General features: G+C 44.5%; 1 protein-coding gene across 2 annotated transcripts in view; it reads right to left on the bottom strand.

Moving 5' to 3' along the window:
* The window catches only part of NCKAP5L (NCK associated protein 5 like), a 134,339-nt gene that overhangs the window by 64,192 nt on the left and 47,979 nt on the right, over positions 1-22,168 (bottom strand). The window contains exon 1 of one of the 2 annotated variants that reach the window (XM_068267703.1): positions 7,349-7,432. The exons of the other annotated variant lie outside the window; for it this stretch is intronic. The gene's annotated coding sequence lies outside the window, so the exon portion shown is untranslated. Of the gene's footprint in view, positions 1-7,348; positions 7,433-22,168 lie in introns of those variants that run through there. 2 annotated transcript variants of the gene reach the window in all.

The raw sequence follows: 22,168 nt of genomic DNA, 5'->3' as shown, positions 1-22,168 counted from the left end.
TTGGGAGACGCTTTCAAACTAAAATATGGAACAAGGCTTATACAGAAACACAGTAATGAAGGAAAAAAAAAGGTTTTATCATTTGCTGCTTCTGTGCAAGACTACAAATGTTTGGAGAAGCGTTTTTAGTCACATGACACTGAGGAAGTGCTCATTTTCTATTGGGGTGGGGGAGGAGGGCAGAGAACTGACCACTGTGCTGTAAGATAAACTCTGAGGAAAGGCTAACTAATCATGTGACCACTACATTTACTGACTTTCACACAAGATAGGTGAATTTTTTTTAAATAAGTGAATTAAGTGGGGTCAGAATCTGCCATATTTGTTAAGTGAGCGTTACATTTAGCAGATCTATACACTTCATTTATTCTGGAAATATTTACCACTATGAATACTAAAATCATTTCTGCACTTTGCTCCCTTAGAGCCATACTGGATTCCAAAAATACTTCAAATACTTGTGTAATTTCACATTAGGGAAACTGTAAATCTGGACATCTGGCTGCCAGACTTCCCTAAAAATTAGGCCTTACAAATTACAATGAAGACAGCAGTCAATATGAGTTGATTTGCATCTATTCATAGCATGGTACATTAGATGTTTCCTATATCCACCACACTATGCATTTGTCCATCTCTTCCCTGAACCGTACACTCCACACCACGTGCGAGTGATTGACAGCTGTGCTTGCACAGGTGCAGTAGAGGATGACCTCGCAAGGTCGTCCTCTGCACCGGCGGCGACTCCAGGCCGGCGGCTAGGAGCAGAGCTGCTGCGAGGGACATGTCAGTTGCAAGGGGCTGGAGGAATCCCCAGGTAAGTAAATGTCTTTTTTTAACCTGCCTGGACATTCCCTTTAAGTTTGAGTAAATTACAGGTAGTACTAGGTTAACGAACTAGATATGGACTGTAGATATGGATATGTACCTCCTCTATACCCACCTTTATTTTCACCGCCTCCCCCCCCCCCCATCATCATCTGTGTCACTTGTATTTCCCCATGACTTCAGTGTCTCTCTTTGTCCCCTCACTGTGTCACCTCTGTCCCCCAGTGCCATCAGTGTACCGCAGCAAAATGCAATTTTGCCAGTTTAAAAAAACTTTTTTTTTTATTGATGTTCTCAAAATCTTTTTCACTTGATCGCACAGAATCAAATTTCACATTTTCAGGCCGTTCGTACCAGCGGGTCATTCATAAGTCAGGTGTTTGTAAGTCGGGGACTACCTGTATAAGGATATCGACTATGTTCTACTTTCATGGTGCTAAAGAATATAATGATAGCCAAATGAGATGACAATTATTCCGAGTCGATGCAGGATTATGCAAATGCTATACGCAAATGAATTCAGTTTGAAAATAGACCAATCAAAATCTCACCAAGGGTTAATGCATTTTGTTCATTTTCAAGATGCATACATTTGCAAATGGAAATGCAGAAGAAGAAGAAAAAAAAAAAAAAAAGTTATTTTCTAGGGATGGTCAATCAGATGCAAATAATTCCTGCTTTTGCAAGATTATGCAAAGTTAGAAGTACCTGTAATCTATTATTTCTATCATACAGTTTTAGAAATAAATGGGCGAACCCTGACGGTGCAGGTTTAAAATGAAATGCGCGGATTCGTGCAGGATGCTCTGCAACAGTCGAAGCACCACTGCTCCTATGCCTGCCTGGAATTGAAATATGCAACCAATTATGCATTTAATAAATAAACTGTCCAAATGTTCACTGGTAGATTCACAGTGATTGAGTATTCAAGGAAACCAATCCTGTGTATGGCAAACTACTTCAAGATGCAGAATTTCATCTTTATTTGAATTCTTGCAGTTTGCAGGATAAGGTACATACACACGTCGGATTTTTCCAAACGGCCGGTCGTTTGGATGTCAAATCGGGCGTGTGTACGAACGGTCGTTCAGCTGATAACACTGGATTTGACCGATCCGCCAAGCGGATCCGTCAAAAGCAGTCTAATCAGCTGAACGACCGTTTGTACATACGCCAGATGTGACGTACAAACGACCAGTCATTTGGAAAAATACAACGTGTGTACGCACCTATAGAGATGAAGCCTTCTCCTCTAAGCAAACACTGAACTGATAAGAAAGCAACTCAATACCTAGAAGCACAGTAAACAGGTAGCACCATGCAGAGAGAATGTAGAGAATTTTACCAAACTGCTATGAACAGTGCTGCCATTACAAGCAAGATGGCAGCTCCCATGCTGGAAAAATCAAATCTGGAAAAGTGACAATTGTGGAAACTCTAGTAAGGACATAAGCTCAGAATGCAGAATATGTCACAGGTTTCAAAATATGCATAAAGCTCAGGTTTGTTCTATTCCTTGTAATAGACGTGACACCAATATATCAAAGAGGGTACAAAGGTCCAGAATAGCAAGATACTGTATGTAAATTGACAAAAATACATGGGCCAGAAAAACTGAACAATGTCATGACACATTTACAACATTTTGTAAACGCTCTGCTTTCATTTGGTTTAAAATCTCCACTGAGAATTAGGTAATAGTACTGCACTGATAAATTATCCATCTCCTCCATATCTAAAACATCATTATTCTGCAGAGAAAACTTTAGGCTTGTACACAAACAGGGAAAAACATCTTCTGAAAGAAACAATGAACTTATTGTTCAGATACAGTGCAGTGACACCAACCAATGGGTTAGACCAGGGGTCCCCAACCTTTTTAAGCCCGTGCCCACTATCCCGACCAAACTTTTCTCTGGGGCCCCCCGGGGGGAGGGGGGCTTGGTTAGTGGCGGCGGCAGCCCCCCCTCTTTTCCCTAATTGAGTGTAGTATATAGGTAAGTAGGTATCTAGGTATAGTTGCCCCCAGTATAGGTAGCTAACACAGTTGCCCCTGTATAAGGACTATAGTTGCCTCAGTATAGTTAGGTAGTATAGTTACCCCAATATAGTTAGTATAGTTACCCCAGTATAGTTAGTACAGTTACCACAGTATAGCTAGTACAGTTACCACAGTATAGCAAGTACAGTTACCACAGTATAGCAAGTACAGTTACCACAGTATAGCAAGTACAGTTACCACAGTATAGCTAGAACAGTTACCACAGTATAGCAAGTACAGTTAGCCCAGTATAGCAAGTACAGTTAGCCCAGTATAGCAAGTACAGTTAGCCCAGTATAGCAAGTACAGTTAGCCCAGTATAGCAAGTACAGTTAGCCCAGTATAGCAAGTACAGTTAGCCCAGTATAGCAAGTACAGTTAGCCCAGTATAGCAAGTATAGTTAGCCCAGTATAGCAAGTATAGTTAGCCCAGTATAGCAAGTATAGTTAGCCCAGTATAGCAAGTATAGTTAGCCCAGTATAGCAAGTATAGTTAGCCCAGTATAGCAAGTACAGTTAGCCCAGTATACCTAGTACAGTTAGCCCAGTGTAGCCAGTACAGTTAGCCCAGTAGTTACCCCAGTATAGCTGCCCCAGTGTAGCTAGCAGAGGTGCCCTCTCCCCCCCACGGCCGCCGCTCCTGTTACCTTATGAGCGGGCGTCCGCTTCCTTCCTTATATTCCTCCAGCCTCGGCTCTCCTCTTCGCAGCATGTCGTATTACAGCAGCGCTTCCTGGGCGGCTGCTGTAAGGAGGGAAGGAGGTGGGGTAGCGGCTTCCTGTAGCGGCGATACGCATCACCGTTACTATGGGAACCGCTGTCCCGGCTCCCTTGGCTCCTTACGGCAGCCGTGCAGGAAGCGCTGCTGTAATACGACATGCTGCGAAGAGGAGAGTCGCGGCTGAAGGAATATAAGGAAGGAAGCGGCCGCCCGCTCATAAGGTAACAGGAGCGGCGGCAGCGGGGGGAGAGGGAGTAGCCGCGGCCCCCCAGAAATCTGCCCAAGGACCCCCAGGGGGCCACGGCCCCCAGGTTGGGGACCCATGGGTTAGACCACAGGTATCAAACACAAGGCCGCAGGCAGAATGATGCCCTCATTGCCATTTTATATGGCCCTCAAGAGCTTCAAATGTGCATCATTTTAAGCAGTAAAACAACAACAGCACACTGCCTTTCCAACCAGAGGAGCACACTGGTTTAAACATTGTTGAGGTGGGGCGTAGCAACAACCCATGGGGCCACTGAGCAAAATTGCCATGGTACCCCCCTCTTGACATCCAAATCCCCTTAGGAGGTTAGCATCTTGCCTTGGGCCACATTTCATCTTGAATAGTTTCTGCTGAAGCAGCACTTGTGCAGGTAAATATTAAACTGCTTAATTGCGCTATTCTGCAGAAGGGGAGAAGCTGCCCCCCCCCCATGTTTGCTATGGTTACCCCACTTAGTTTGAGACTGCTCAAAAAAATGTAAATCTCAATAAACAATTTGGCCTGTAACGTAGACTAGGTTTTAGATTTTGGCCCCTTATGTGATTGAGTTTGACATCGCTGGGTTAGACGAACGATCCAGGACAATTCTCATGAGTTTTGAAGGATTGCCAATGCAGATCACTTTGCCATGTCAGCAGTGTGCACAAAGCTATGAATGATTATTAAACTTCGTGTCCGCAAAGTTTACAGCACCTCGCCTAGATCCACCATCATTAAACCATTTGGTCATTTAGCGTACCATCTTTTAAAAAAAGTTCACATCATGTGGATATATTGAAAGATAGATTGTACCACGATCATTCATTGATTGTAAAGCTAGATTGTGAAACGAGTGTTCATTGACTGTGCCACACGATCGATCTTTCAGTGGGTGTACCTAGCTTTAGTAGGACCAATGGTCAAAGCTGGGAGAGAGTGTAGGACAGTATGTAGAGGGAGACTGAGCTGACTGCAGTGTCCTTATAGGACTAGCACTGAAGTAATGAAGGTTACTGCCTTGTCAGGCACTAGTGTTGCAAGTTTGAGCTGATACAACTATACAGCTGGTAAAAAAGTATCATAAGATGTAGATGTTATAAGACAAAATGTAACCATTGCAGTAGTGCTAGAGATACTAAATCATTCACTGCACTGCCCAGCACAGGGATGCTTTTATGTGGTTAATTGCACAGAGTGTGACTCTGCAAACCTTAGCAATGCAGAAAATCAGAATGTGCAGTGCTACACTGACACCATTACTGCTGGCATAATCATAATCACCAAATTGCTTAGGCACTTACACATTAAATCACTGTTGCCGATTTGCAGAGCATTGCGACAGATGTGCAATCTACTAATAGAACACAGACCTTAGCCAATGCAAAACTGCACACAGACCACAGTTCTCTATTTTGCGTTAACCCTTCTCATCTCAGTCTGCAGCCAAGAATTCTAAAACAGCTATACCTTCCTATGCGCTCACATCACTAAAACACACTTACTCTGCTACAAGTGTCTCAGAATGGATCAGCTGGGACAAGGTTCCTCCGGAAAGAGTAGTCTGAAGGGCTGTGTTAATCAGAAAATGCTGCGTTCATTGTGCCACTGGGATACTGCTGACATAAGGTAACGCAGACAAACTCCAGAGAACGTGCAAGGCAGAGAGTGGGTGACCTTCTGCAGCATGCCCTATTGCCAAGCCAGAGAGAACGCAAGGGCACACCTGATCCTTGTTGCCAAGCACTGCTAGACTCTGCCTCGCTGCTCATCCATGGCACAGTGAGCGAGAGAGAGAGTAAGAGCACGCAGGAGAGAGAGAGAGAGAGAGAGAGAGAGATATCCTCCAGACATTCTGCAAAGACTTCAGGAGATGCAGTTTACAACTTTCCAACAGTCCAGAGGACACACACCACACACACCCAAGAATTTTGCTTAGTAGCCAGCTACGCTAACAGCAAACCGATACCCAGAAGTGAGGTGCCACTGGCTGTCTGCCTGCTGAGATTTGGCCAACTCTGCACTATGGGTTCCCACTGGGGATAATCCATGGGGTGTTAAGGTTTCTGACTTGCATACAATCTTAATGCAAGTTGTATGCAAAAATGAGCATCTGGCTGACTAGCTTTAGTTCCCAGGACATCACATTGCTGTTGCCCATTCTGACAGTTTTCATCCCTGAACTTCCAATCACTCAAGGCTACATTGAGCCCTGAATAAACTAAAATGATCGTTAGCAGGGTATTTGATGTTACTAGGTAGCTGCGCTCCTTCCTGATCTGTGTGGTTGACTCTAGTTTCAGCTGATTACTGGACAAACACACAAACGCTAGACACTACAAACTCATAAGAACAGCCATATAGTCAAGGGTTACTGCATGAGACTACTATGACTGCACAGGGTGGTACTCAGTGAGAAAACGAACCCGGAGTTGACCTCAAAAAATACATCTACTGCCCTTGTCCCTCTTGTTATCTCTACAGCATGAAAGCTGTGGCCTCATAATATGCAGAATCCAAATGCACACCTCCGACCCAGAGCCAGCAATTGCCTATGCACTAGTTGGCAGTGGGGAGTGCACATCACAGCTTGGGTAAAATTGCTAAGCTTCACTGGAAGGCCAACAGCCCATGAAACCCACCACTTAGGCATTTATGACGTGCTAGCAGCTTTTGCTGTTATCACAGAAAAAAATGAGGACAAGATAAAGAAGCTGGTTCCTTTTCTAGTATTTTGTAAGTCTGAGATGAATCATAGCCTCTGGTAACACAAATGCGATAGGATTAAATCATCTAAGTGGCTCAGCATTACTCTGGTAATATTACATCAAGCCAGTATCCCATTCAAAACAGGTCCTAGTCCTAGCATTGCTGCAACGTAGCCAGTATGGCACCCTCTGCCACTACTGGTACTTGTGAAATAGGTACAAATTTACTAGAGTAAAACACTGCAGAAGTACACAAAAACTAATTCCTGTCAAATGAACCAAGGCCAGCTGTGATCACTTCCCATTTCTGCAGAAATTAGATTAAAAAATAGAAATGTAGACCTCTACTAATTCAATGCACAGGACAAAACGCTTTGCAAAGTCCTACAGGCAAGACAGGTCACAAAAGCTGCAGATGCGGTGAGATCTCAAACTTGGAACAAGACGGTCACTAGTAACCCCTAGTTTCCTGCTGCAGTTATCTTATCAACCCAACACAGAGCATGCTTAGAAAACTCTGCAATGTTCACCATTGGTAATCTATGTTTTGGGAATCCCCCATCAATGCGGTCTCATCACATGGTACAAATAAGAATGCCACAGTCCTGCTACAGAAAAGCACTACCAACATATACCATATACAAGTTGCTGGAGCAGCCTCTGTGGACAGCTGAGACTATCCGGCAGACAGGAAGACTTGTGCTAATACAATGAAGCCACGGATGTATATTCTGGAAATCTAACCGTACAATCGTGTTAGAGCACCCAAAGCAAACAAACAAGCTGAACTAACATAGCCAACTCACCTCTCGCCTGCTGCCTTCTTTGCTTTCACTTCATGCAAGCTCTTTGAGAGCCGGCTGCCTTGGTTATTGTGCTGCATTGTTAGCTAGCACAGGCGCAGCGGGGAAGAAGGGAGGGGGCTGAGGGATGTGGTGGAAGGAGGGGGGGGGGGGGGGGGGGGCAAGGCTGGATCCCTGTCAGGCTCCGTGTGTGCTCATCCTGGCCTGTAGCGCCAGTCCCCCTTCCGCCTGTAGTATGATGTAAAGAGGACCACATCATATACATACACACATGCTCTGCAGCCTGCACTCCCCCAGAGGGACAACCCTTATCCCAGCCAGATAATAGCAACTGCTCTCCCTTCTGTCACATAAAGAGGGGGGTGGGCAGGGCCACATGAGGAAGAGTTTTCTTGGTCAAGGTCAGGGCCTGTGCATGAATTCCTGTCATGATCTTTTCAAACTTCATTCAGACCTATAGTCGCCATAACATGAAACCGGTCTCTTTTCCTATGGAAAAAAATCCCTTTTCAAATGAAACCTAACATAACGCCTGGTGCACACCATGCAATTTCCTGTCAGATCGCATGGTCGAATTTCCAACAGGTCCAAACAATTTTCAAAATCGATTTTGAACTGAAGTGACCAGAAAATTGATCGGAAACCTGATCAGACCTGTCAAAAATTATGGATTTTACCCGGCGATCTGACGGGAATTTGCATGGTGTGCACCAGCCACAAGGGGACTATATCTAAAGAAGGTATGATTTATTAACAGATCACCCCTCCTGATATTTTCTTTAGCACACTTGCCATTTAGGATTGCCATATTTATAAATCGGCAATCTGCTTTTTTTATGGTGGCCATTATTGTGTTGATTGCTTAGCATAATTACCCTAAAAAGGAAATCTTGAATAGCGCCTTAGATCAGAAGTGGTTCATGGAGCACTTGCCAAATAGGCATCTCTGCTGAAAAATAAGAATATAGGATTTATAGTTCTAAGATTGAAAGTCTGGGACAGTTAAGGTGCCCATACGATTCCCAGCAGATTCAATCACTATGATCAATTCTGCTAGATATCGATACCCCAACATGCGATTGTATTGGACAGGATGTCAACCAATTGAGGGATGTCGAAAGATACAGTTAAAGCCCATCTCCTGGTATAGCCTTGTATACTCCCTGTAATAGCTGGATAATCAGAGTGCTGAGGTGGCTGTTATTTTGTGTGTGGAATGAGGCTTCTGCATTTTAAAATACGGTTTTAAAATTGGGATCACATGAGCAGAAGCAGCAGACACTGGACTCACAATGGACAAGTACAAAGGATTGATACTTTTGCATATATCCATTGACACGTCTGTTGCAAATGTGTCCCCTGCTCTACAATGCTGCACTGCTTATTCTTCTGGAGAGTAGATGCCCTACCAGTTATTTAATGGATGGCATACATCCAAAGCCAAACAATGGAGTGGCATGCCAAACACACAGTGTTCCTCTGGCTCAGATAGATAGATAGATAGATAGATAGATAGATAGATAGATAGATAGATAGATAGATAGATAGATAGATGCACAGAATGGACCTCCTTGACTGCTGAACTCTGAGGCTAGGAACACACTAGGCAGCATCATTCATACTAAGCACAAGCACAATGAGATTTTGAAATTGGATACGGTGCGATTTTATGTTTGCATTTTTGCTATGCATTGGCATTTGTGATTGTGTTTTTCAATGCGTTTGCATTATCCTTGTGGTTGGTTAAACATCTTTCAACAGGAAGTTGCAAGGTCTCCTGGGATGTTACCTTGGAAAACAAAGCAATACAATAGCATCGCATTTTTGTATACAATTTTTCAAATGCAACACTCAAAAATCGCTGCAGTCACTGGCTTTGCACCACTGTATAGAGTCACCACAATTTACAACATTTTTAAAAATACTTTACGATTGAAAAAGAAAAAACGCATGAGTTTATATAAAAAAAAAAAAAACACAATGCAGCCAATGTGTACAGGCCCTGAAAAATAGGCAAGCTTTGGAATCCGTACAACCCTCTCATCGAAACATCAAGGGTTTAGGGAAAGTACAAATTGATCTTCTGCCTTTACCTTCTCATATACAAAGATCAGTATTGGCAGGTCTTCCCACATCTACAAACAAAAACAGAATAGAAGGTAGCATAGCTTTACCAGAGAGTACAACAGAGACCTCTTCTTTCTGCACCTGGGTGTATCAGTTTACCTCAATGTATTGTAAACATGGTAATACAACCCTTCACTTCAGATGTCAAACAAAACTGGGAAAACCATCTACAAAAGACTGACCAATAATGATGTGATTTATCTGGGTCAGCATGCAGCACATTACTGCACAGAATACATACAGTAATCGTATCTACAACCAAAGGTGCTGCTGTTCCTTCCACGACATATGAACAATCAGAAGGTGCCCACTGCATTCACGTGTCCTGCGCGATACTAAGTGTAATTAATCCAGCAAGCGTTCCTTCCACCTCTCATTATACACTGTACACTGCTGGATCTAGGACAGGTACTCGGATTGCTGCCTAGGGACATCACTAAACCATCACTGAAGATAATGAACGGCTGCAGTTATCCCTCTTGACATTAACAGCTTTGTACACCAACCAGTTCCCTGGCAAAAGCACGAGCGTAGAAAACTTCTGGATTCTGGTCATTGCATTTCATCCACGCATTACATCTCCATGACTGCTTGCCTTCACATCCACTCAGCAATAAACTGGGTTCAAAATTATTTCTTTTTTTAAATTTTTTTTTTTTACTAAGGGCAGATTTTTTTTTTCTTTTTAAATAAAAAGGGACTATACACATCAGCACGATGAATAAGACTGGCATGCAACATTCCCCTCAGATGGCTATCTGAAGAATTAACTAGCCAAGCAATGAGACGTCCATTTTGTGGGCAGTGTGTAGCAGCACAAGCCAGTGGAGGACGGAGCCTTCACCTCTCCTCTCGCCCTGCGGCCTGATTCATACAAGCCATTGTGCTCCTATACAGCAGCTGTGCATGGGTTATGTAAGGCAATATATACCCCTCCTCCTTCCATACCTCCGACTGAGCTGGAAGATTCATCGTTACATACAGACATGTGGGGTCTCAGCTGTACATCTGGAATCTGCCAATCCCACTGCACCTTGGCTTGGAATCCATGTGCCTCACAGTGTGTGCGCATACTAAGTAAACACACGTGAATGGGCATCCAAGCGCTACCCATTACTTCTGCTTACATGAAACTAGGAAAACATTTATACAGCCTGGAAATGGCAAAGTCTCCTACAGAGAGGATCAAATGTACAAATCACATCATTATACAGCAACATCAATAAATAGAGAACTTCATTCTCTCACTCGGAAAAGTGGAAATGATATACATGATATAGAAAGAAAAATAAAAACATCTACCTGAACGTGTATGAGAGCGCGTCCACACACAGTGTTTTCTCACAGCACTGAGGCCAACACTGGTGCATTCACACAATGTGGTGATTATAATGCTAGTTACAATTGCACAGCAATGCACTGCAATGGTCCCACAATGGGTGAATTCACATCTATGCATTGCCTCTGCAGAGCATTGTGTTCCATCAAAACAATGTGCTCTGAGCTGTGCGCTACTGGACACCACACGCGTTATTTATAAAGCGCCAACATATTCCGTGGTGCTGTACAAAAGTAAAAAACAAACATGGGGTGCAAAATTAAACTGACACTAGTATACACCAGTATACAAAATACAGAGTTGGTACAAAATACAGAATCGGTACAAAGTACAGAATTGGTAAGAACAGTGATATATATGGTAATTAATATGAATAAATGTGTAACAAAATCCAAAACACAAAAAGGTGAGAGAGCCCTGCCCTTGTGAGCTTACAATCTAAAGAAATAGGTGGGAATAAGAGGTGGGGTAGTGTACAATATTCATACCTAGAGGCAGTATGTTTTAGGTTATCTGGGAGGAAGTATAAATTAGCCAGAGGTCAAAGGTGAACTGGCCTAAAGTAGAGAGCATACTTGAAGGGGAAAAAAAAAAAAAAGTTTTGAGGGCACGTTTAAAGATATTAACCACATAACGACCGCCCCCAGCCGATGGGCGGCGGCAAAGTCCGGGCCCAAACGACCGCAATACGCCCATCGGCGGGGGCGGCATCAGCGGTGGCTGTGCGGCGATCGCGTCATCAATGACGCGATCGCCGCCGGCAATAGGCTCCGCCCACTCTGCACGGAAACCCGCCGGCCAATTAGCAGCGCCGGCGGGTTTCAAATGCGGCGATCCGGCCAATCAGAGGAGTATAATACACTTTGTTATTGTAACAAAGTGTATTATACTGGCTGCCTCCTCCGCTGATGGTCACTCGTCGTGCGACCATCAGAGAGGACGGCAGCCCTTACTGTGAGCATATCAACACCCGTTTTTACCCACACAGACCACCCGATCGCCCACCCCAGCCCTCAGAACCCCCCCTGCTCACCCCAGCACACCACATTTTGCACCCAAGCACCCCCATAAAACCCATCAATCACTCCCTGTCACTATCTAGGGACGCTATCCCCTAGGTTAGGTCCCTAACTGCCCCCTAGGGTCCCCTGATCACCCCCCCTACCCTCAGATCCCCCCCAGACCCCCCTCCCAGACCACCCCCCTGTATAGTGTATACAGCTATATAGCTGCCTTACCCACTGATCACCTGTCTATCACCCATCTATCACCTGTCTATCACCCCTTGTCACCACCACCCATCAGCGCAGACCCTAAACTGTCCCTTGGGGGCACCTGATCACCCACCCAGACCCTCAGATTGCCCTCAGACCCCCCCCTCCTGATAACCTCCCCAGTGCATTGTTTACATCTATTCTCCCCTGTAATCCCTCACTGATCTCCTATCGTCACCCCCTGTGTCTGCCACCCACCAGATCAGGACCCAGTCTGCCCCGTGCGGGCACCTAATCAACCCCCCACACCCTTAGATCGCCCTCAGCCCCCCCCCCCCCCAATCACCTTCCCAGTGCATTGTATTTGATTGTGCTGCAATTGTATTTGATTGTGCTGACATTCAATTTCATTGTGCTGACATTCAATTTCATTGTGCTGTAATTGTATTTGATTGTCCCGTGATTTTTTTGATTGTCCCGTGATTGCCCTGTGATTGGCCTGTGATCGTCTTTGATTGTCCCGTGATCGGCTTTGATTGTCCCGTGATCGGCTTTGATTGTCCCGTGATCGGCTTTGATTGCCCTGTGATTGGCCTGTGATCGGCTTTGATTGTGTCGTGATTGGTTTGATTGCCCTGTGATTGGCCTGTGATTGGCCTGTGATTTGCTTTGATTGGCCTGTGATCGGCTTTGATTGTGTCGTGATTGGTTTGATTGCCCTGTGATTGACTTTGATTGTCCCGGGAATTGAGTGCCCTGTGATTGGCCTGCGATTGCCCTGTGATTGCCTTTGATTGTCCTGTGATTGTTTCTGATTGCCTCCGATTCCCCACTCGCCACCACCCCCCTGTCACTATCCAAGTGATCTAAAAACAGTGAAAACTGTCACTTTTTTAGTATCACTAGTGTTAGCAGTTAGGCCAGTTAGCTAGGCCCCTTTGTAAGTGTCAGTTAGTGCTCAGCCCACTGCACCACAGTCACTAATTAGCGTCATCACTGTCGCTAATCAACATTGGTACTATATAGTATCTGTAAGTGATCATTACTGATCGCAGTCAGATCTATTAGGGTCACTAGGATCCACAAAAAAAAACGCAGTGTTTGCCCGATCAGGCCTGATCGTTCGCCTGCACTTGCGTTCAGCCCGCCCCACCGCAGTGACAGAATTTTTTTTCTGATCACTGCAAAAAACACTGTACAATAGCTGTGGCACTGTAAACCTCAGTTTTGATTTATTTTTTTTATCAAAACTCAGTGAGCACAGCTTTCTACCTCTCAAATACTCCCTTTTGCTAGGTAGGTGCTCTTTTTTCTGCGTAGTCTCAGAGGAATACCCCCTAAATTTAGCAGCCCACCATGGCAAGAAAGGGGTATTCCGATGATGAGGTTCTCAGGTACATGGCCCAGTCGGATGAGGACGATTGGGACGCCTCATTCGACGAATCTTCCGGGTCAGAGTTTGAACCTGAATTGAGCAGTGGCTCACTGACCGATAGTGATGACGAGGTTGAGGTCCCGGCTAAAGCCAGGCGTACCACACCCCATGTTGTTGGACCGCAGGTGGCGCAGGATCAGCCTCAAGGGCAGCAGAGTGGTGTTCGTGCTGGTCTGAGATTTCATAGTGGGGCAGGCACCAGCAGCACAACATCTCCTGGACCTAGCACCAGTACTTCCGTAGACCCTGGTGAAGTGGCGAGCACCAGCATGGAAGTTGAAACTGGTTCGGTGGCACGTGCAGTAAGATCCCAGTCGCAGCCACCAAGAAGACGGGCCCGTACTACCCCTAATTTACCAGAGGTGCTGGCAAACCCAAATTGGCAATCCCCTGATTCCGCCGCACCCGTACTTCCCCCTTTCACCGCCCAGTCTGGAGTCCAGGTGGAGACAGATAATCTAGGATCGGCCCTAGACTTTTTCTATCTGTTCTTCACCCAGGATCTCTTGGACTTAATTGTGGCAGAGACCAACCGTAAGGCCACACAATATATAACCGCCAATCCAGAAAAGTACCTTGCCCAGCCTTTTCGGTGGAAACCAGTCCAAGTTTCCGAAATGAAAATTTTTTTGGGCCTTATCCTTCACACGGGACTAGTAAAGCAGAATGTGTTGCGGTCTTATTGGTCTACGGACCCAGCACATCATGTTCCCCTGTACTCTGCTGCCATGTCCAGGACACGATTTGAGAACATCCTGAGCTTCCTGCACTTCAATGACAACGAAACCTGTCATCGAAGTGACCACCCTGCTTTTGACCGGCTCCACAAAATTCGACCCCTCATAGACCACCTGTCATCCAGATTTGCAGATGCTTATACCCCTGACCAGGACATCTGCGTAGACGAGTCCCTCATACGCTTTACCGGGCGCCTTCGCATCAAACAGTACATCCCAAACAAGCGCGCCCGGTATGGGGTGAAACTGTATAAGCTCTGTGAAAGGGCCACAGGCTATACATCTTATTTTAGGGTCTATGAGGGAAAAGACTCAAAATTGGAGCCGGTCGGATGCCCTGACTACCTGGGGAGCAGTGGAAAGGTTGTGTGGGACTTGGTGTCACCCTTGTTCCAGAAGGGGTACCATCTTTTTGTGGACAATTATTACACAAGTGTGGCCCTCTTTCAGCACTTAAAAATAGAAAAAATCCGATGCTGTGGCACCGTGCGGCCTAGTCGCCGGGGCTTCCCCCAACGGCTCATTACCACCAAACTTCAACGGGGGCAGAGGGCCGCCTTGTGTGCTGACGACCTGCTCGCGGTGAAATGGAAGGACAAGAGGGAGGTTTACTTCCTGTCCACCATTCACGCAGACACGACAGTTGAAATTCAACGGCGAACTAAGGTCATTGAAAAACCCCTTGTCGCCCACGAGTATAATACTAACATGGGAGGGGTGGACTTCAATGACCAGAGGTTAGCGCCCTATTTAGTTGCTCGAAAAACAAGACGCTGGTATAAAAAAGTGTCTTTTTACCTCATTCAATTGGCAATTTACAACAGCTTTGTTCTCTACAGTAAGGCTGGGAGAACTGGCTCGTTTATTCAATTTAATAAACAGATCGTGATGGAACTCCTGTATCCAGGAGGTGCCGTGGCCCAACCCCAAGATGCAACTAGCCGGCTACATGGAAGGCATTACGCCTATCCAATTCCGACTACCCCAGGTCAACGAATCCGAAGAAAACGCTGTCGTGTCTGCAGCAGGGCTGGAATAAGGCGTGACACCACTGTTTATTGTCCCACCTGTCCTGACCAGCCTGGCCTATGCCTAGGGGAGTGTTTTGAGAGGTACCACGAGCAGGTACACTATTAGAGAATAGGGAACTCCACACACAGCGGTAGGCACACAAGGGTCTCTCAGTGCTATTTCACACTGCTGCGATGCGTTAGGGCAAAATGCCTAGCAAAAGTCACACTTTGCGGTCCCCCCCTACGCCGGAAGTGCTTGACTTAACGCTAGTGCATGCCTACGTTACTGCGTGGCTTCTGTGGCAATATCGATCGGCGCGGAAGTCATGTTAGTCTATGGCGACGCAGTTCATTACTAGGCCGAATGCTACTCTTGTGGTATTGCCTGAAGGTCTGTTTTGGACGATACGGTGCGGCGGGCTCGACCCACCGGATATGTCAATATGCAGTGTGAAACCAAACATCGGGTTTCCAGAGACCCTAATACACAGGGCTGCCAGAAACCTCTCCTTTCACTTGGGACAAATTGCGGAATGTATTTCGCCACAACTCTGTGCGATTTGCACTTCGCACATTGTTCCATGGGGGAGGAGAGGTTTGTCCTCGGGAGGTAAGTTAAAAAAAAACAAAAAACAGGTAAGCAAAGAAGTTAATGTTTGGTTTGCAATGTTAAGTTTTTTATTAAAAAAGTTCAAAGGTTATTAATGTTAATGAAGTAATTGCTTTGCTGCTTGCTTGTTTTTTGGGTTTTTTTTTCTCTTTTTCCATCCAATAACCTTCCAGGTGGACCGAGCGAACGACTAACCAGCTGCAGTACTGATGGTGCATCCTGACAGAACGTTGCGCGTCTGTCAGCTTACACACAAGTCGGTGCATGCAGCGCTGCAGGACGAGATTTCTCCTCCGCAGTCAAAAAGATACGTTTGCCGAGGCATATGGGCCGAGGAGTGGTGTTGGGGATTCATATGCTTTGGCAAACACTTTGTATCAAAAAAGAACTCTGGCAATGATTTGTTCATCCACATCGATCGGTGTGAATGGATAAATCAGGTTTGCCAGGGCATACGAGCTGGTGGGTTTGGATTTTTGGGGCGGCAGCTCCTATGTCCTGGCAGACGCCTTCCCCTCCTTTTTGTATTGTTTTGTCTTTTTTTCTATCCAGACCGACCAATCAGCTGCAGCACTGATGGTGCATCCTGACAGAACATTGCGCGTCTGTCAGCTTACACACAAGTCGGTGCATGTAGCGCTGCAGGACGAGATTTCTCCTCCGCAGTCAAAAAGATACGTTTGCCGAGGCATATGGGCCGAGGGGTGGTGTTGGGGATTCATATGCTTTGGCAAACACTTTGTATCAAAAAAGAACTCTGGCAATGATTTGTTCATCCACATCGATCGGTGTGAATGGATAAATCAGGTTTGCCAGGGCATACGAGCTGGTGGGTTTGGATTTTTGGGGCGGCAGCTCCTATGTCCTGGCAGACGCCTTCCCCTCCTTTTTGTATTGTTTTGTCTTTTTTTCTATCCAGACCGACCAATCAGCTGCAGCACTGATGGTGCATCCTGACAGAACATTGCGCGTCTGTCAGCTTACACACAAGTCGGTGCATGTAGCGCTGCAGGACGAGATTTCTCCTCCGCAGTCAAAAAGATACGTTTGCCGAGGCATATGGGCCGAGGAGTGGTGTTGGGGATTCATATGCTTTGGCAAACACTTTGTATCAAAAAAGAACTCTGGCAATGATTTGTTCATCCACATCGATCAGTGTGAATGGATAAATCAGGTTTGCCAGGGCATACGAGCTGGTGGGTTTGGATTTTTGGGGCGGCAGCTCCTATGTCCTGGCAGACGCCTTCCTCCTCTTTTTTTTTTTTCAAAATTTTTTGGCATCCACATTGATTGATTGTTTGACGTTCATTTTTCCTTTCAGCCCACAGTGCATTACCCTTATGCCCAATATAAGGAGTATAGCAGAAACTCCTAATACTGGCCATACATGTAATGATTGCAGAGACCCTAAAATGCCAGGACAGACCCCACGAATGATGCCATTTTGGAAAGAGGACACCCCAAAGTATTCCGTGAGGTGCATGGTGAGTTCATAGAATGTTTTATTTTTTGTCACAAGTTAGCAGAAATTGTGGTTTTGTGTTTTTTTTTTTTTTTTCACAAAATGTCATTTTCCGCTAACTTGTGACAAAAAATAAAATTTTCTATGAACTCACCATGGCCCTCATGGAATACCTTAGCGTGTATTCTTTCCAAAATGGGGTCATTTGTGGGGTTTGTTAACTGTCCTGGCAAGTGGGCGGGGTGCTAAATTTTGAGCACCCCTGTAAAGCCTAAAGGTACTCATTGGACTCTGGGCCCCTTAGCGCAGTTAGGGTGCAAAAAAGTGCCACACATGTGGTATCGCCGTACTCGGGAGAAGTAGTATAATGTGTTTTGGGGTGTATTTTTACACATACCTATGCTGGGTGGGAGAAATACCTCTGTAAATGACAATCTTTTGATTTTTTTACACACAATTGTCCATTTACAGAGTTATTTCTCCCACCCAGCATGGGTATGTGTAAAAATACACCCCAAAACACATTGTACTACTTCTCCCGAGTACGGCGATACCACATGTGTGGCACTTTTTTGCACCCTAACTGCGCTAAAGGGCCCAAAGTCCAATGAGTACCTTTAGGATTTCACAGGTAATTTTGCGGAATTTGATTTCCAGACTACTCCTCACGGTTTAGGGCCCCTAAAATGCCAGGGCAGTATAGGAACCCCACAAATGACCCCATTTTAGAAAGAAGACACCCCAAGGTATTCAGTTAGGAGTATGGGGAATTCATAGAAGATTTTATTTTTTTGTCACAAGTTAGCAGAAATTGATTTTAATTGTTTTTTTCCACAAAGTGTCATGTTCCGCTAACTTGTGACAAAAAATAAAATCTTCTATGAACTCACCATACTCCTAACGGAATACCTTGGGGTGTCTTCTTTCTAAAATGGGGTGATTTGTGGGGTTCCTATACTGCCCTGGCATTCTAGGGGCCCTAAACCGTGAGGAGTAGTCTTGAAACCAAATGTCGCAAAATGACCTGTGAAATCCTAAAGGTACTCATTGGACTTTGGGCCCTTTAGCGCAGTTAGGGTGCAAAAAAGTGCCACACATGTGGTATTGCCGTACTCGGGAGAAGTAGTATAATGTGTTTTGTGGTGTATTTTTACACATACCCATGCTGGGTGGGAGAAATACCTCTGTAAATGACAATCTTTTGATTTTTTTTACACACAATTGTCCATTTACAGAGTTATTTCTCCCACCCAGCATGGGTATGTGTAAAAATACACCCCAAAACACATTGTACTACTTCTCCCGAGTACGGCGATACCACATGTGTGGCACTTTTTTGCACCCTAACTGCGCTAAAGGGCCCAAAGTCCAATGAGTACCTTTAGGATTTCACAGGTAATTTTGCGGAATTTGATTTCCAGACTACTCCTCACGGTTTAGGGCCCCTAAAATGCCAGGGCAGTATAGGAACCCCACAAATGACCCCATTTTAGAAAGAAGACACCCCAAGGTATTCAGTTAGGAGTATGGGGAATTCATAGAAGATTTTATTTTTTTGTCACAAGTTAGCAGAAATTGATTTTAATTGTTTTTTTCCACAAAGTGTCATGTTCCGCTAACTTGTGACAAAAAATAAAATCTTCTATGAACTCACCATACTCCTAACGGAATACCTTGGGGTGTCTTCTTTCTAAAATGGGGTCATTTGTGGGGTTCCTATACTGCCCTGGCATTCTAGGGGCCCTAAACCGTGAGGAGTAGTCTTGAAACCAAATGTCGCAAAATGACCTGTGAAATCCTAAAGGTACTCATTGGACTTTGGGCCCTTTAGCGCAGTTAGGGTGCAAAAAAGTGCCACACATGTGGTATTGCCGTACTCGGGAGAAGTAGTATAATGTGTTTTGTGGTGTATTTTTACACATACCCATGCTGGGTGGGAGAAATACCTCTGTAAATGACAATCTTTTGATTTTTTTACACACGATTGTCCATTTACAGAGTTATTTCTCCCACCCAGCATGGGTATGTGTAAAAATACACCCCAAAACACATTATACTACTTCTCCCGAGTACGGCAATACCACATGTGTGGCACTTTTTTGCACCCTAATTGCGCTAAAGGGCCCAAAGTCCAATGAGTACCTTTAGGATTTCACAGGTCATTTTGCGGAATTTGATTTCCAGACTACTCCTCACGGTTTAGGGCCCCTAAAATGCCAGGGCAGTATAGGAACCCCACAAATGACCCCATTTTAGAAAGAAGACACCCCAAGGTATTCAGTTAGGAGTATGGGGAATTCATAGAAGATTTTATTTTTTTGTCACAAGTTAGCAGAAATTGATTTTAATTGTTTTTTTCCACAAAGTGTCATGTTCCGCTAACTTGTGACAAAAAATAAAATCTTCTATGAACTCACCATACTCCTAACGGAATACCTTGGGGTGTCTTCTTTCTAAAATGGGGTCATTTGTGGGGTTCCTATACTGCCCTGGCATTCTAGGGGCCCTAAACCGTGAGGAGTAGTCTTGAAACCAAATGTCGCAAAATGACCTGTGAAATCCTAAAGGTACTCATTGGACTTTGGGCCCTTTAGCGCAGTTAGGGTGCAAAAAAGTGCCACACATGTGGTATTGCCGTACTCGGGAGAAGTAGTATAATGTGTTTTGTGGTGTATTTTTACACATACCCATGCTGGGTGGGAGAAATACCTCTGTAAATGACAATCTTTTGATTTTTTTACACACGATTGTCCATTTACAGAGTTATTTCTCCCACCCAGCATGGGTATGTGTAAAAATACACCCCAAAACACATTATACTACTTCTCCCGAGTACGGCAATACCACATGTGTGGCACTTTTTTGCACCCTAACTGCGCTAAAGGGCCCAAAGTCCAATGAGTACCTTTAGGATTTCACAGGTCATTTTGCGGAATTTGATTTCCAGACTACTCCTCGCGGTTTAGGGCCCCTAAAATGCCAGGGCAGTATAGGAACCCCACAAATGACCCCATTTTAGAAAGAAGACACCCCAAGGTATTCAGTTAGGAGTATGGGGAATTCATAGAAGATTTTATTTTTTTGTCACAAGTTAGCGGAAATTGATTTTAATTGTTTTTTTCCACAAAGTGTCATGTTCCGCTAACTTGTGACAAAAAATAAAATCTTCTATGAACTCACCATACTCCTAACGGAATACCTTGGGGTGTCTTCTTTCTAAAATGGGGTCATTTGTGGGGTTCCTATACTGCCCTGGCATTTTAGGGGCCCTAAACCGTGAGGAGTAGTCTTGAAACCAAATGTCGCAAAATGACCTGTGAAATCCTAAAGGTACTCATTGGACTTTGGGCCCCTTAGCGCAGTTAGGGTGCAAAAAAGTGCCACACATGTGGTATCGCCGTACTCGGGAGAAGTAGTATAATGTGTTTTGTGGTGTATTTTTACACATACCCATGCTGGGTGGGAGAAATAACTCTGTAAATGGACAATTGTGTGTAAAAAAAATTAAAAAATTGTCATTTACAGAGATATTTCTCCCACCCAGCATGGGTATGTGTAAAAATACACCCCAAAACACATTATACTACTTCTCCTGAGTACGGCAATACCACATGTGTGGCACTTTTTTGCAGCCTAACTGCGCTAAGGGGTCCAAAGTCCAATGAGCACCTTTAGGCTTTACAGGGGTGCTTACAATTTAGCACCCCCAAAATGTCAGGACAGTTAACACACCCCACAAATGACCCCATTTTGAAAAGTAGACCCTTCAAGGTATTCAGAGAGGGGCATGGTGAGTCCGTGGCAGATTTCATTTTTTTTGTCGCAAGTTAGAAGAAATGGAAACTTTTTTTTTTTTTTTTTTTTGTCACAAAATGTCATTTTCCACTTACTTGTGACAAAAAATAATATCTTCTATGAACTCACTATGCCTCTCAGTGAATACTTTGGGATGTCTTCTTTCCAAAATGGGGTCATTTGGGGGGTATTTATACTATCCTGGAATTCTAGCCCCTCATGAAACATGACAGGGGGTCAGAAAAGTCATAGATGCTTGAAAATGGGAAAATTCACTTTTTGCACCATAGTTTGTAAACGCTATAACTTTTACCCAAACCAATAAATATACACTGAATGGGTTTTTTTTTATCCAAAACATGTTTGTCCACATTTTTCGCGCTGTATGTATACAGAAATTTTACTTTATTTGAAAAATGTCAGCACAGAAAGTGAAAAAAATCATTTTTTTGCCAAAATTCATGTCTTTTTTGATGAATATAATAAAAAGTAAAAATCGCAGGAGCAATCAAATAGCAGCAAAAGAAAGCTTTATTAGTGACAAGAAAAGGAGGTAAAATTCATTTAGGTGGTAGGTTGTATGAGCGAGCAATAAACCGTGAAAGCTGCAGTGGTCTGAATGGAGAAAAAGGCTCTGGTCCTTAAAGAGAATCTGTACTCTGAAATTCTTACAATAAAAAGCATACCATTCTATTCATTATGTGCTCCTGGTCCCCTCTGTGCTGTTTCTGCCATTCTCTGCTGCAAACCTGGCTTGTAATTGCCAGTTTTAGGCAGTGTTTACAAACAAACTAACCAGCTTCTAATAGGCTCAGCTAAGCAGAGTGTGTTAGTCACACAGAGCCTGCAGGGGGTGTGTACAGCTTCTAGCTAATCACAAGCAGCCCTGCACATTCCAGTCTGACTGCCTCAGCCTGACTGTGCCGACTATAGAGAGAAGATTAGATCATATAACAGAGATAACACAGCTACTGTGCAATTAGGAAAAGCTGCAGTAAGCCAGACCACATTAGAAAAGGCATAGGAACTTATAGCATAGAAGAAATAAAGATAAACAATTTGTTACAGAGTCTCTTTAAGGGGCGAAAAGA

The sequence above is a fragment of the Hyperolius riggenbachi genome, chromosome 2, assembly GCF_040937935.1.
Source record: "Hyperolius riggenbachi isolate aHypRig1 chromosome 2, aHypRig1.pri, whole genome shotgun sequence".
NCBI classification, from domain to species: Eukaryota; Metazoa; Chordata; class Amphibia; order Anura; family Hyperoliidae; genus Hyperolius; species Hyperolius riggenbachi.
The sequence above is the reverse complement of the archived record's forward strand: the minus strand, read 5'-3'. Positions and strand labels throughout refer to the sequence as shown.